The 13307-nt window shown below is 38.2% G+C and overlaps 1 protein-coding gene across 2 annotated transcripts in view; it reads right to left on the reverse strand.

Moving 5' to 3' along the window:
- ENPP1 (ectonucleotide pyrophosphatase/phosphodiesterase 1) overlaps positions 1-13307 on the reverse strand; it is a 50773-nt gene that overhangs the window by 36828 nt on the left and 638 nt on the right. The gene's annotated exons all lie outside the window — the stretch shown is intronic.

Genomic DNA, 13307 nt, shown 5'->3' on the forward strand with positions numbered 1-13307 from the left:
GAAGGAAAAGAAAGGAATATTAAATTACACTGAATGGTTTTAAAATCACTGATTTTCTCTGGAATTCTATACAATTGTACTGAAATTCATAAACATGCTGATTTGGAGGCAGATTTCACTGTTTTCACCAGCAGCTTTCACTTCCACAAGTAATTATGTTGCTTGCAATTAATTAGCAGTGTATGAACATGCTTGTCACAAACAGGCCTATATATATATATATATATATCTCATTTCTTCCCAAGACCTTCAGCATAGACATATATCATCATGTCTTTCCTGATTTCATTTACATCATTCATTCATGATGATGTATTTCTATTTCTTACACATCTCATAGAAAACTTTACTGCACTCCTTCCTTCTTTGTATGTTGTTCTAAGAAGGTGAAGTTTTGCCATTAACCACAGACTACAAACAGAAGGCATAGCCCTTAAGTGATACCTATAATTTTCTTAGGCAGGAAAACCTTTTCCCACGTCCAAGTATCCAGTTCATACTAGATCTGGGTCCACACCATGGTAAGCAAGTGTGGGATGTCACATTAACACTGACCACGGTGTCTTGCACTGACCAGAAACTATGGCTGTGTTCATTTTGGATTCTGGATGCACTGAAGTTATTGAACAACCACTGTATTATCCTTGTCCAGCATGTTACAGCAGGATTTAATGGCTACTCAAATGCAGAGACAGAATTATTTTAACCTCATTAGGTATTGGATTTATTCCATAAACTCTTTAGAAAAAGTAGACATACTATCAGTGTTTATACAGTAATTAAAGAAAAGCCAACAATGCAGTTACAACAGCTATTCTATTTAAGTGTAGAATCTAATAAAGTACTTTGCCAGAAGTCCAGAAAAAGAAGATATTGCAATAATGCAGACTTTCTTATACAAAACAATTTTAGGAGCTCTGAGTAGGGAAAATGTGTACATACCACCTTTCCAGTCACTGTTTTCTGTGGAAAAATCACATTGAAGAAATACTTCAATGACTTCATATACATGGCTACACAATTCTGTCCCTTTTTTCTTCTTTTCCATCAGCAAAGTCTGCTGAGTCAGCCTTGAGTAGGATGCCTGAATCATATTGTGATGTGACAAAAATTCCTTCCATTTTAAATTGCACCTAATCATTTCTCAAATTTATTCTTTTTAAATACTCTGAAAAACTATTTGTGTTGCTTTCAACAACTCTAGTTTACTACACAATTTTGTTCACTAAGCAGTTGATAAAGACAGTAAGAAAACAGTTTCTGGAATATGTAGCATTGGAATTCAGATATTACTCTGAATTTTTAAACTCAAAATTATCAAAAACCAAATTAATCAATATAAAATATATTACATATATACCATTCACTTAAAAATTGAACAGTAGACTGGACCTGATGAAGCTGTGGCTTAGAATTCTGAACCAGGCAAGTCACTGGAATCTTATTCAACATCACACACAGCAAAGAAATAAGTACTTTTTCAGTTCAATTTCAATCTTTGAATTGACAAGGAAAGAAAGAAAATAATAAAAGACTGAAGGGGGAAAAAAATCTAGCATTCACCTGGATATGAAAAAACTACAGAAAGATGCAAGTCTCTGTTAAACCTGACTATCAAGAATGAACACAAATACAGAGCTTTGTACTTTGTTGTTGTTGTTTTTCTTTTTAAATCAGAATACTAACACATGCAGAATCAACAGTTCCTGTTACGTCAGTATTGACAATGTAAATTGTTCAGGACCTTTGAAATCCTTCCTGTAAAATATCACCTAGAAAAGAGCAGGTGCACAGGAAGGTAGGTGACACTTCAAATGCAAGATGTCAAAGCACAGCAAAATAGAGAGGACAAGACCTGTTGTTCTTTTAACATTATTATTACTGTTATTATTATTATTATTAAATTTAAAATAGATTAATTTATTTTTTAAAAGCCAAGTTGAGAACATTTTATTTCAGGGTGAATTATTGCTCCTCTGCTCCCACCAGGCCTGCTACTAAGATCAAGGTGTAGAATGTCCTCTGAGATGTAAACACAAACACACTTTAAAACAAGCAAAACTCACAGCTACTCTGTTTCTAACAGCTTTTTTCCCATATCTTCAAACAGCTACCTAGACCTATGAGTCTTATGCCACCTAAGGGCATCCTTGTACAGAAAACACACTGCAGCACCACTAAATGGACTATTAATATTCCCTTATGGAGCTTCAGTGTAGGTAATGCAGGAATTGAATCATGACACCAAACTAATGCAAAAATAAAATCTACTAAAACCCAGTCCAAAGTGACAGCATTATAATACTACTCAACATAAAACTGGCAAAACTTTGCTAAAATTCTTGCAAATAATTTCTGTGATGTTGGCACCAAATGTAACAAAAACAGTTTTGTATTGTATTCCAGCTTGTCAGTTTTACGCTTCTATGAACATAATTCCAACAAGCAAAAACAAAAGGATTATATTCACTGAGGCACATGATACTCTGTTGGGTACAAAATGCTACAAAATGCAATACTAAATGCAACTATAAATTAAGATCCTAAAACTCTCAACTCACTACATTAAACCCTTTGTTTTCTTAACCCTAGTCCCATTAGCTTAAAATTTTGTCTTAAAAATATTTTACTGCAAAGCACTAAAGCTTCCCACTCCTTTTTGTTTTCCTCTTTCTTTCCTTCTTTCTTTAAAACTTAATAAAGAAGTTTACAAAACCAGTAAATTTACACATTAAGCATTTGACAATGTTCTGGGACAGTGAAATCTAACCCAGTGGAACCCCAAGCAATTGCAGCTCAGTGTTTAAGGCTTTGAATTGAAGCTTTATCTTGAGCCTGAATGACTTCAGTCACATGGATATTATCCGCACAAATGGCAAAATGTTCTGCTGGAACAATAAGGAGCAGCTAATACTGGCCAGCAGCAGCAGTCCTGACTAGGCAGAGCAAGAGGTGTTACACCAGTAGTTGACTTACTGTCAGTGGAAAGGCCCTAAGACTATCAACTCTGTAGAGGATGAAGACTATTCAAGCTATTTTTGAAGATCCAGATACTCACAGCATCTCACTGCTGCATCCTAAAGATGAACTAGTTTACTTTGCTTCTTTCTATATTGCAACATATCTCTCTTGTCCAGAGAAGTTATGAATGCCCCATCCTTGGAAGTGTTCCAGGCCAAGCCAGACAGAGCTTTGAGCTTCCTGGTGGAAGGTGTCCCTGTCCATGACAGGGGATTTAGAACTAGATGATATTTAAGGTCCCTTCCAACCCAAACTATTCTGTGATCCTATAAGAAACCTCACCACAGCAAGTAGGTTACTAACATTACCTGACCTGTTTTACATACAGGTAGGTTGGCTGGGGATGCTGCAGCCTGCTACATAAAGATTATGTGTTTTTTTTAATCTATAGAAAGACAAGTAGCTGCATGTATTCTTGTTTGCTAACAAGGACCTTGTTTAGTATCCTGTAGTGAGCACCAAATTCAAATCTCTAGCTACTACCACACTGTCAGCACAATGCCTGCCTTGAAGGTTTAATCTGCCTTTTTAAACAATAGGAAGAAATCTTACCTGTTCTCTCTCACCCATATTCTTCCACCCAAAAAAGAAAGTAAGAATTGAGAAACAGGTGCTATTAAGAAAGAATATGGGAATCCAACATTTAGTAGAAAGACAAGCAAAATTAAAGAATCTGGCCTTGTAATACACAAAAGTAGAAAATTAACTTTTTATGATCTGTATCTTATGAGGCTGCTAGTACAAAATGTCAGATTCAGTTCTAATATAGCATCTGAGAAAAGGTATTTAAAACAACATAGTAACAACTGCAGAAGAGAAAGTGACTTTTTTTTTGGTTTGAAAATAATTTTTAGAAAGTTTGTTTTGGAATCACAAGAGCATTGTCATCTAGGGATGAATCTCTGTCCCATCACTGCTTCCTTTACGTGGGAGGAAGCAATAAAAGCTTTGTTTTGTAAACAATTATAATGGTTGGGAATAGGTGGTTTAAAGTCTGGAAAACTGTAATCCTGAGAACATTTCAAAAGCCTTTTATTTCAAAAGCCTTTCATTTTGAGCTGGGTAAATGGAAATACGATAGCACGGTTAGAGAAGAGAATCATACTCCCCACTCTTCTCTAGAGCTGCAGCTGAAGAGAATTTCTCAGCAGTGATTTTGGGGAGCTGCTGGAAGGGCCAGAGTTGGTAAGAGTGCAGCCTGCACATACCTGATCCCAAAGAGACTCCCTCAGCTGTATACAGGTCTTAGTGACACACAAAGAAATCTCTCACTGACCTTCGCTACTGCCACCTTTCCTATCTTATTTTAGTCCTCCTTTACACAGTTAATACTACTGTCCCTTTCTTTTCATCCTTCTCTAGCTCTGTCCACCTCTCCCACTCCACTTCTCTATTCTGTATTTTCATTGGCAAAGAATGCACTGATACTTCTTTTAAGGAAATGTCATTCTGAATTACATTTATTAATTTTTGATCTTCCTCACTCTTTCCTGCCATGCAAGCCCAGTTGCTTTCCATCTCCCCTCCTTCACCCCTGGTATTCTAGGACCAGCAAAACTTGTCACTCCACAGTTTAAGAAACATCCATTAACAACTACGCAATTATAAAGGAAACCATGCAAAATAATGTTTTTCCATTCTAATCTCCATGATTGGTTCTCACAGTTTTGTCACATGTAGGGAGGATGTCTAGACAGGGTCTGTAATGCCAGTATTGAGAAAACCCATGGAATTTTCCAAAACCACTGGGATCTGTGAAAGGCATGCTATGTTTTCACTGTTTTGTGCACCTAGAATAGATGATTACTGAATCTGAACCTTAACACTAAAGTACCTTTTGAGAAAGAATTTCACCTGCAAAAATGTAAAGAACACAGTAATAAATAATGAATTTCAAGCAAGAATAGTGTCAACTTCTGACTCTAGAAGGGCACTGTTAGAAATGCAGACATCGTACTGTGTAAAGAAAAAAAGAAACAACTACACTTTTATCAACACTTGCCAGGGGCAGTGGAATACTTACTCATGCTTGTAAAATTTATTTTTAAACCAGCATAATCCCCTTGCCAACAGCTCAGTTTTATTCAAAAGCAGGAGTTACTTAATAAAGTTTAATAAACTGAAAGAAGATAGATGCTTCACTCGCACCAGCACAGCTGTTTAAGTAACACTTTAGCAAATCACCTAAAAAAAAAGTAAATCAGCACTGGATCAAGTGCACCACCTCCCTCTTGAACCAGTCATCTCTTCTTTCCACATTTGTAAATATTTTTATGGTCTTCAAAGACTTGCTTCTGTTGATCTACATTCCACTCATAGAGGCCAGCAGGAGGAGAGTCGCTGAGGCTCTCAGGTCCTGGCTGTTGTAAAGCACCAGAGGTGACTAAATAATTCTGAAGTCAGTGGAAGAAAACAATGGAGATAACACCCAAAACTTTTTCACAGCTAAAAAAATTTACAATATGCATAGGTATTATTGTTTTTCTTCTCAAAGGGGATCTCAGGAGGTCTACTCTCATTCTTTCTAACGAATATTCTCACACTGTTATTATATACTGTTGCAACCAAAGGTCACTCAAAGGACAAGAATGTTTTAAAGGTAGATTGAGCCATTGTAAGGTACTATAAAAGCCTTCACAGAGCTCACCAAAGAGTGATAGCTCTTCGCTCAGCAGAGAATTATCAGCAGAAGACATCATCATCATACTATAGTTCTCTAAATACCTTCCAAAACTATTCAAGCATGTGGTTTTTTAAAAAAAGATACCAAAAAAATAGAAGAGTTAGCATCTGTCAGCTAGTCAGCTGGAATCTAAAATATCTTTCTTATTTGTTGCCTGCCCAGCTGTGTAGGTACATACTCTCCTGGAAGTCATTAGCTCTTGAGCTCTTGTTATCAAAGCCTTACCCCAGCTGTTACCTTTTTCACTGCACTTAACATCATCAGAGAATTTAGAAATTAAAGTGCAACAATATGCTAGCCAAAAAGAAGGTAAAATAAAACTTCCAGTACAATTCACAAAAACGCAGATAGCAGCTGAATCTGCTATTTAATCAGCAAATACATTTTTGTAAAAACCTAAGAAAAACAGGACTGAAAACTCCTGTTATGAGAAAAAAAGTAAACACTGTACTTTCAAACACAATTCTTTTATTCAACACAGCAGACTAAGAACACAGAACAAAGCATGTCATCCGCTTTAGTGGCAACCACATATGAACACCACTGCACAGAAAGGACAGAAACTGTCAGTAACTATGCCAACTAAAAATTGTTTTCCAAACAAGTTGCACTTGACTCATAAATAAAAGCAAAATTGAATCTGAAAATATGGCCTTGAGCCATCTTTCATGCTCTTCCTATTCCAGAAGTCCCTTCTCAAGAATAAAGGGAACGCTGTTCCAGTTTAGATTACTGTCATGAGAGTTGTTACTGTACAAGAACAGTGTACAGAGGGGGTGATTTCTACAGGATACTGATAATACCACCAAACATACCAATTAAACCTATATTCACATCCATTTTTCTTTGGCAGATGCATTATTACTTTGGCAGTATTTTATTACTGCCACCATGACAACAGTATTGACTTCCACAGGAAGACAAAATGACCTTAAAGAATAAGTGAAGAAATCCTGTAAAACACCAAGATTATAAGGAGTATCAAAAAATTGCAGAACTACAAGCAGTATGAGAAGAGGGTAAGACAAATCAGGTTTCATAGAATCATTTGGGCTGGAAAAGACCTTTATGATCAAGTCAAACAACTTCAGCTATTCATTATAGGTCTTTACTAAGTACACTGATGTTGATCACAGACTCATCTTCAGCCCTGAATCCTTTGGACGTGTTCCCAAAACAAACACCAGAGCCGATAAAGAGGCCATTATTTACCTCAGCACCTTTTGAATATAGACCCTCAAAAAACAAAAGGCATCAAATTTTGATGCCTCACAACATGAGGTATTGTGAGCCAGAAGAAGGCTCAAGAACTGGCCCATTTACCAGAGTTAAATAGCAAAATGAAATGTACCGTGTTGGATTATTGATTTTCTTGAAGTAGCTATAAAAATTCTATACCTTTTGTTATTCTAGGAGCAAAAGCAATCACTGTTTAACACAAACTAGTAGCCACATTAGAAAGCATTTATATAGGTTGATTTGCCTATATGCCATTACACAGCAGAACTGGGGCAAGGTTATGCTCAGTGAGTTTCTTTAGAAATGCAGATACTTAATTTTTTCTTATTTCCTTTTCTCTTTAGCTAACTTAGTATGTCAAACAATTAAACATTACTTAATTTGTGGAAAGTCCTTACTTATACTACTTTTGTCTTCCACCACATCCCATTTACAATAAAATCCACACAGGAAACTTTATACAGGTGACTTGTGCAACACCTGTGCAGGAAAGTAATTTTTTGATTTTCAGTGCAGAAAGTGTTTTTTTGAAAAGAGGTCAGGAAAACTATCAAAGCCATGTAAACACATCATTCCAACATGGAACATTATAAAATAGCTTCTCTTAAAATCTCATCTACTACCATTTCATTCAAATGGGGCACTGTCATGATGCAGCACATTAACAAATTCTACCATGGCATATGGCCATGGTGATACTTGCCAATATATTCATTCCTAATATCAGCTCCAAGGTGAGACACTCTTCATACCTTTCATGTTCTCAAAGCCTTTATTTACTCTGCTCCTCCTTTCAGCCGCAAGCAACAATAACAAAGCCTCCACTGCAAGTCAAATCAGAACAATTCACTCTGAGAAAATTCCAGTGCTACTAGCAAACAAATGCAAAGGAAAATTTTTGAAGAGCAGAAATTGGAAGGAAGCCTTGCACAGTTTCTGTATCTTTGGCCTTGACTGAAATCCAAGCTTTAGCACAGTAACTAAGTTGTTCTGAACTCAAGATAAAATTATTACTATAGAAAGCCTGTCCACTTAAACTGTTCCCTAAAAAATGAGTAGACTGAAGAAAAACATTTAGCTATAATGATTTTTAAATTCATCAAACCCCAAAGTTTCTTTTGATGGCTTAAGTTGGATAACAATATCTTTATTTTTTGTATGTGTAGTTACAATTTTATTCTCATTAATGCATTTAAGCAATATCAACATCAAGCACAATTAAAAAAAAAATATTTGTCAAACACCATGTGTTCAGACTTATAGCCAAGTCACCATGGAAGCTGGAGAGCTGTAACATTGGCAGAAGACAGCTGTAAAACATCATTGTTTCCCAACATTGGAAGAGATTTTCCTACAAATTATTAAGATATTGGAGATTGGCCAAGAACTCATTTAATATTTCTAAACTGAAAGTGCTTCAAAATCTGTTAAAAATATGTCAATCCTGTCACCATCATTCTTTACTTCATATTTCATCAAGGGATGTTTAATGCCAAAAAAAAATTAAATCACCCAACAGTCAGTCTAATATTAAGGTCAAGCTGTGTGGTGTTTCTTGGATCTCAGAAGTCCCATCTAAGCTCAGTCCAGCACTATCACAGGAGCAAGTACTTTCAGCAACGACCAGTTTTCCCTACTGAAAAATAAAGACAAAAATCACAAGGCACATAAAGCAAAATAATACAAAAAAAGGCTGAAATGGAATGGTTTGCTGAGGGCCAAAAAAATTGAAAGACTGAACATGGCACCCAGGCCTCGCAGATTGAGACAACAGCATCCTTCAATCCAGTGCTTGAGAACTGACTGATACCCATAAAAATGGGTATTGAAGCCAGCTGAAGTAACCGTGGTCCAAATCACAAGGTTTTCTTTAGGAGGAAAACCATCAGCACAAAATCAAACAGGAATACAATCTTCCAGACAATTTTGTAAGAGAACGTTGTTCATCTATGTGAAAGAAAAAAAAAAGAAAAATAGCAACAAAACCAGACAAAACTACAGTTGCCTCCAAAATCCTGACATAGCACACCCATCTTTCCCTGCCTGAGCACAAAGTCAACAGCTATGGGTTATTTTCAAATTAAGTGGTGAAAAGCTTTCAGGACTTGAATAGAACACCTGGACATCAAATGGATCTTTTTTTCTATAGTTAGACTCTCTGCTGACTGCAGCAATGAGAGATATGAACTGGAACAGAAAGTCTCCTTTGGGCAGAGATTGTCTCATGCACTTATGGGAACAGGGGGTTATGATTCATAAAAGCTCAACACAGCAACCAATGGATGACTGAAACCGGATTTTTAGAATCATGGAGCAGATGTTCCTGAAAACTATGCTAAGGCACATGGGAAATAAGAAAGCGATAGCTAATGGGGCTTCACTAAGGGCCAATTGTGTCTGACAAATTTGGTGGGCTTCTAAAATGGGATTACAGCAGTGGTGGAGGAGGGAATAGAAACTGAAATCATCTACCCCAACTTGTGCAAGGCATTTGGCATGTTCTGCATGACATCCTGGTCTCTACACTGCAGAGACATGGATTTGACAGAGGGACCACTCAGTGGGCATGGAACAGGCTGGATAGTCACACTCATGAACTGTGCTCAGGGGTTTGATGTGTCAGTGAGGAGTGGCCTTCCTCCGGTTCAGCGTAGGGACCAGCGCTGTTTGGCATTTTGTCAGTGACATGGGCAGCAGGATCAAGGCACCCTCAGCCAGTTTGCCAATGACCAAGCTGTGTGGTGCAGTCCATGGGCTGGAGGGAAGGGATGCCATCCAGAGGGGCCTGGGCAAGCCTGAGAGGTGGGACTGTGCAAAGGCCAAGGGTGTGGTCCTGCATGACTATCCCAGTACCAGCACAGGCAGGGCAGAGAACGGTTTGAGAGCGGCCCTGAGGAGAAAGACTTGGGGCTGTCAGTGGATGAGAAGCTCAGTGGGACCCAGCATGCCAAGCTGGTCTGCAGATGATGCAAAGCTGAGCAGTGCAGCTGACATAACGAGGAAGAGATGCCATCCAGAGGGACCTGGACAATCTTGAGTAGTGGGACCACAAGAACCTCGTGAAGATCACTAAGTGCAAGGTGCAACACGTGGGTAATGACAACCCCTGAGGTGAGTGCAGACTGGGAGAAAGACTCATTAATAACAGTCCTGCAGAGAAGAACCTCCTGGGGCTGGAGGTAGAAGAAAAGCTGGACATGGGCTGCCAACGTGCACTCGCAGCCCAGAAGGCAAACTGCATCCTGGGCTGTATCCACAGTAGTGTGACCAGCAGGTCAAGAGAGGGGATTCTGCCCCTCTACTGTGCCCTTGTGAGACCCCACCTGGAGTGCTACATCCAGCTCTGGGGCCCTCAGCATAAGAGGGATTCTTAAAACTTCTTGAAGCAGATCCAGAGGAGGGCCACAAAGGTAAGCAGAGAGGTAGAACACCTCTTCAGTGAAATAGGTGGAGAGTGCTTGGGGCTACTCAACCTGAAGAAGAGAAAGCCCTGGGAAGACCTTACAGCACCTTCCAGTATCTGAAGAGGCCTACAAAAAAGCTGGAGAGGGACTTGTTACAAGAGAATGTAGGGACAGGACAAGGGGAAATGGCTTTAAAGTGAAAGAAGGTATGTTTATATTTCATGTTAAGAAGAAATTATTTATTGTAAGGGTGGCAAGACACTTGAAAAAGATTGCCCAGAGAATCTGTGGATACCCCATCCCTGCAAGTGTCCAAGGTCAGATTAGATAGGCTTTGAGCAACCTGATCTAGTGAAGGTGACCCTGCCCATGATAGGGGAATTAAAACTGGCTGATCTTTAAGGATCTCTTCAGACCCAAACCATTCTATGATATGATAAGGCTAGAAGACATTTGTAAAGGTTTTCAGTTAAATCTCTTTCCCAAAGTTGCCAGCTGGTTAGTTTTTGGGATGTGTCTTTAAAAAAAAAAAAACCCAAACAAATAAAAAAGACTGGACAGCCTTAATGAAAAAAGAACTTACAGACTATAAAAATATGAAGTATATTCCACAGCATTTTTTTTAAAGTTCACAATTTATTATCTTTATGCACTCTGAAATGCTTGTGTTACTCTTTAGATGAGACTAGCACACTTTCAATGTCTCAGTCTACACCTTACCTTAAATTTTTTGGAATTTTTTTTCTACTTAGGAATTCTCAAGATAGAAAAATTCTTAAGGAGTTTGTAACAAAAGTATCAGTTTAAATGAGTTTTCCAGTTCTGACAAAAAGTCTGAAGCTGTTAAAAAGAAACATTCTCTTATGCTATTACTTTTATTTCTCTCCATGTTTCAGCTGTCAGACTGGCACGGAAAAAATTATTTTAATGGAATGAATGAATCAGACCAAAATGCAATGCCCGAGTTCCTGGCAAGTGGGGATAGAAAAGCTCAAGCATAAGCAAAGGTTATGCTGCTCTTGGGCAGCAGCATACTGCTCACTCACACAACAGCCTGGAGAGACTACAGACAGACAGTTCACTGGGCTTTGAGGGACAGATGATCAAGCTCAGAGAACTGGCAAGATAGTAAATGCAAAGGTGTCCTTTAGGTGCTTAGGGAAGCACTCTGGGTCAGTAAATATCTGTGGGCCTGTCTCACCATTTGCAGAATCCTCCCTGTGCAGCAGCAACAGCTGCTCTGTAATAGGGCAAGATTGACTGGTGGACAAAAGCTGGGAACATTGAAGTTGTGTTCACAAACTGCACAGACAGCTGCAGGTGGCAGGCACATGTGAAGAGGAGACTGCAGTCCAGTCTCAGCTTTCCAGAAAAATAAGAAGAGTGATTCAAGTATTCCCTAATCGGCAGAAATGCATTTATGAGTTTTTAGACTTCAGCATAAGCTCACTTGAAAGCAGTTGTTTGTGGGTTTTTTAAATCTACATAAATAAGGGAAACAATAGCACATACAGCCAGGATAAATGCAGGCAAATGAGATTTACCTACATCTAGACACTTTAATAATTTCGCATTACTATAAAACTACAAACACCAAGCAGGCAAGTCCAGTCACTTGTTTATTACATTTGGATATCATCAATAGCCAAATATTTTGTATTATACTTTACAAATACATTGGCTTCTGAGAAAGAACAAACTTTAATTTCCAACTCCAGTTTGCCACTTTTTAACATGTTTAGGTTAATTATATTCTTGTTTTACTCAATCCAGCATCACCTGCAGTATTTAGAAAGTTTTCCGAATTCTTGCTGAATATCCTACATTATTTCAGTGTTTGCAATTGCACGAGAAATATAGTCCATGGCCATAAATATTTTGAATTTTTAAAATATGTATGTGTAGATTACATATTTCACTCTGACACTTTAATCAGCACAGGAGGAAACTTTTGCCTGCTCTAAGTGAATGGCATGTGGAAAATAAGAACTTAATTCAGAAGAATAAGTAACTGCAAACACTAACTTGTGCTCAACTCTGATCTCTAAGTGACTCCGTAATTTTGTTGTACTAGAGCCTAAAAAGCTCAGGACAACAACATTATTTTTTGAACAGGATATCCCTATTTCCCACTACTGGTATCTAATTTCCAAGTCTGAAAAGAACTGAGCTGTTTTCACCATCCAACTGCAGTGGCTATCATGGTACAGCCTTTACCTCTCCAGAAGACAACAAAGTAATGAAACAAGCTACTGACCACAATCTTTATTTAAGGGAACATATTATCAGAAAAGTTGCCAAAAAAGCTTCTGCATGGAAGCTACCATAGACCTTTGCATGAATTTACATATTTTTCTTATAACATTCTGACAAACTTAGAAACATAATTTACCTCCTGCTACATCAGAAAGCATGAGCAACCCGTAGTCACAATATGGGTGGATGATTCATTTGAAACAGTAACCAGATTACAAAGGTATCAGTAAATTTGGATAGGCACCTTGACCCTTATGCTTCAATGTGTTGAAAGAGGACCACTTATGTGTACATACGTGGTGCTGCAGTTCCACCAAAGCTTCCTTCCAAGAACACCACAGATCCTTCACCTTGATAAAGATTTTAGCCTCATAATGACTACTCCAGTCAGTTTGGAAGGTCTTATTTTCACATCTCTGTGGTGGAGGATAATTATAATACAGCAGCGTGGCTAAAACTGGAAAGTGACCTACCTGCTAACAATGGCTTTGGCTGCTGGGGCTTCTGAACACAGACCAAAAGGGCCTCCCAGCAGTACTTGGAGACAAACTTTCAACCCACGGCAGCTCAAATTCAGAGAAAGGCAAGTTTTTACACTTCCTCTGTCCTTTTGGCTCTTGAACTCTTTTTAACTTTTCCAGACATATTTTCCTATTTTAACCTGGTTTTGTCTTCCCTGGTGTTCCCCCTACAGCAAACAGCTA

This window comes from Parus major, chromosome 3 (genome assembly GCF_001522545.3).
Source record: "Parus major isolate Abel chromosome 3, Parus_major1.1, whole genome shotgun sequence".
NCBI lineage: Eukaryota > Metazoa > Chordata > Aves > Passeriformes > Paridae > Parus > Parus major.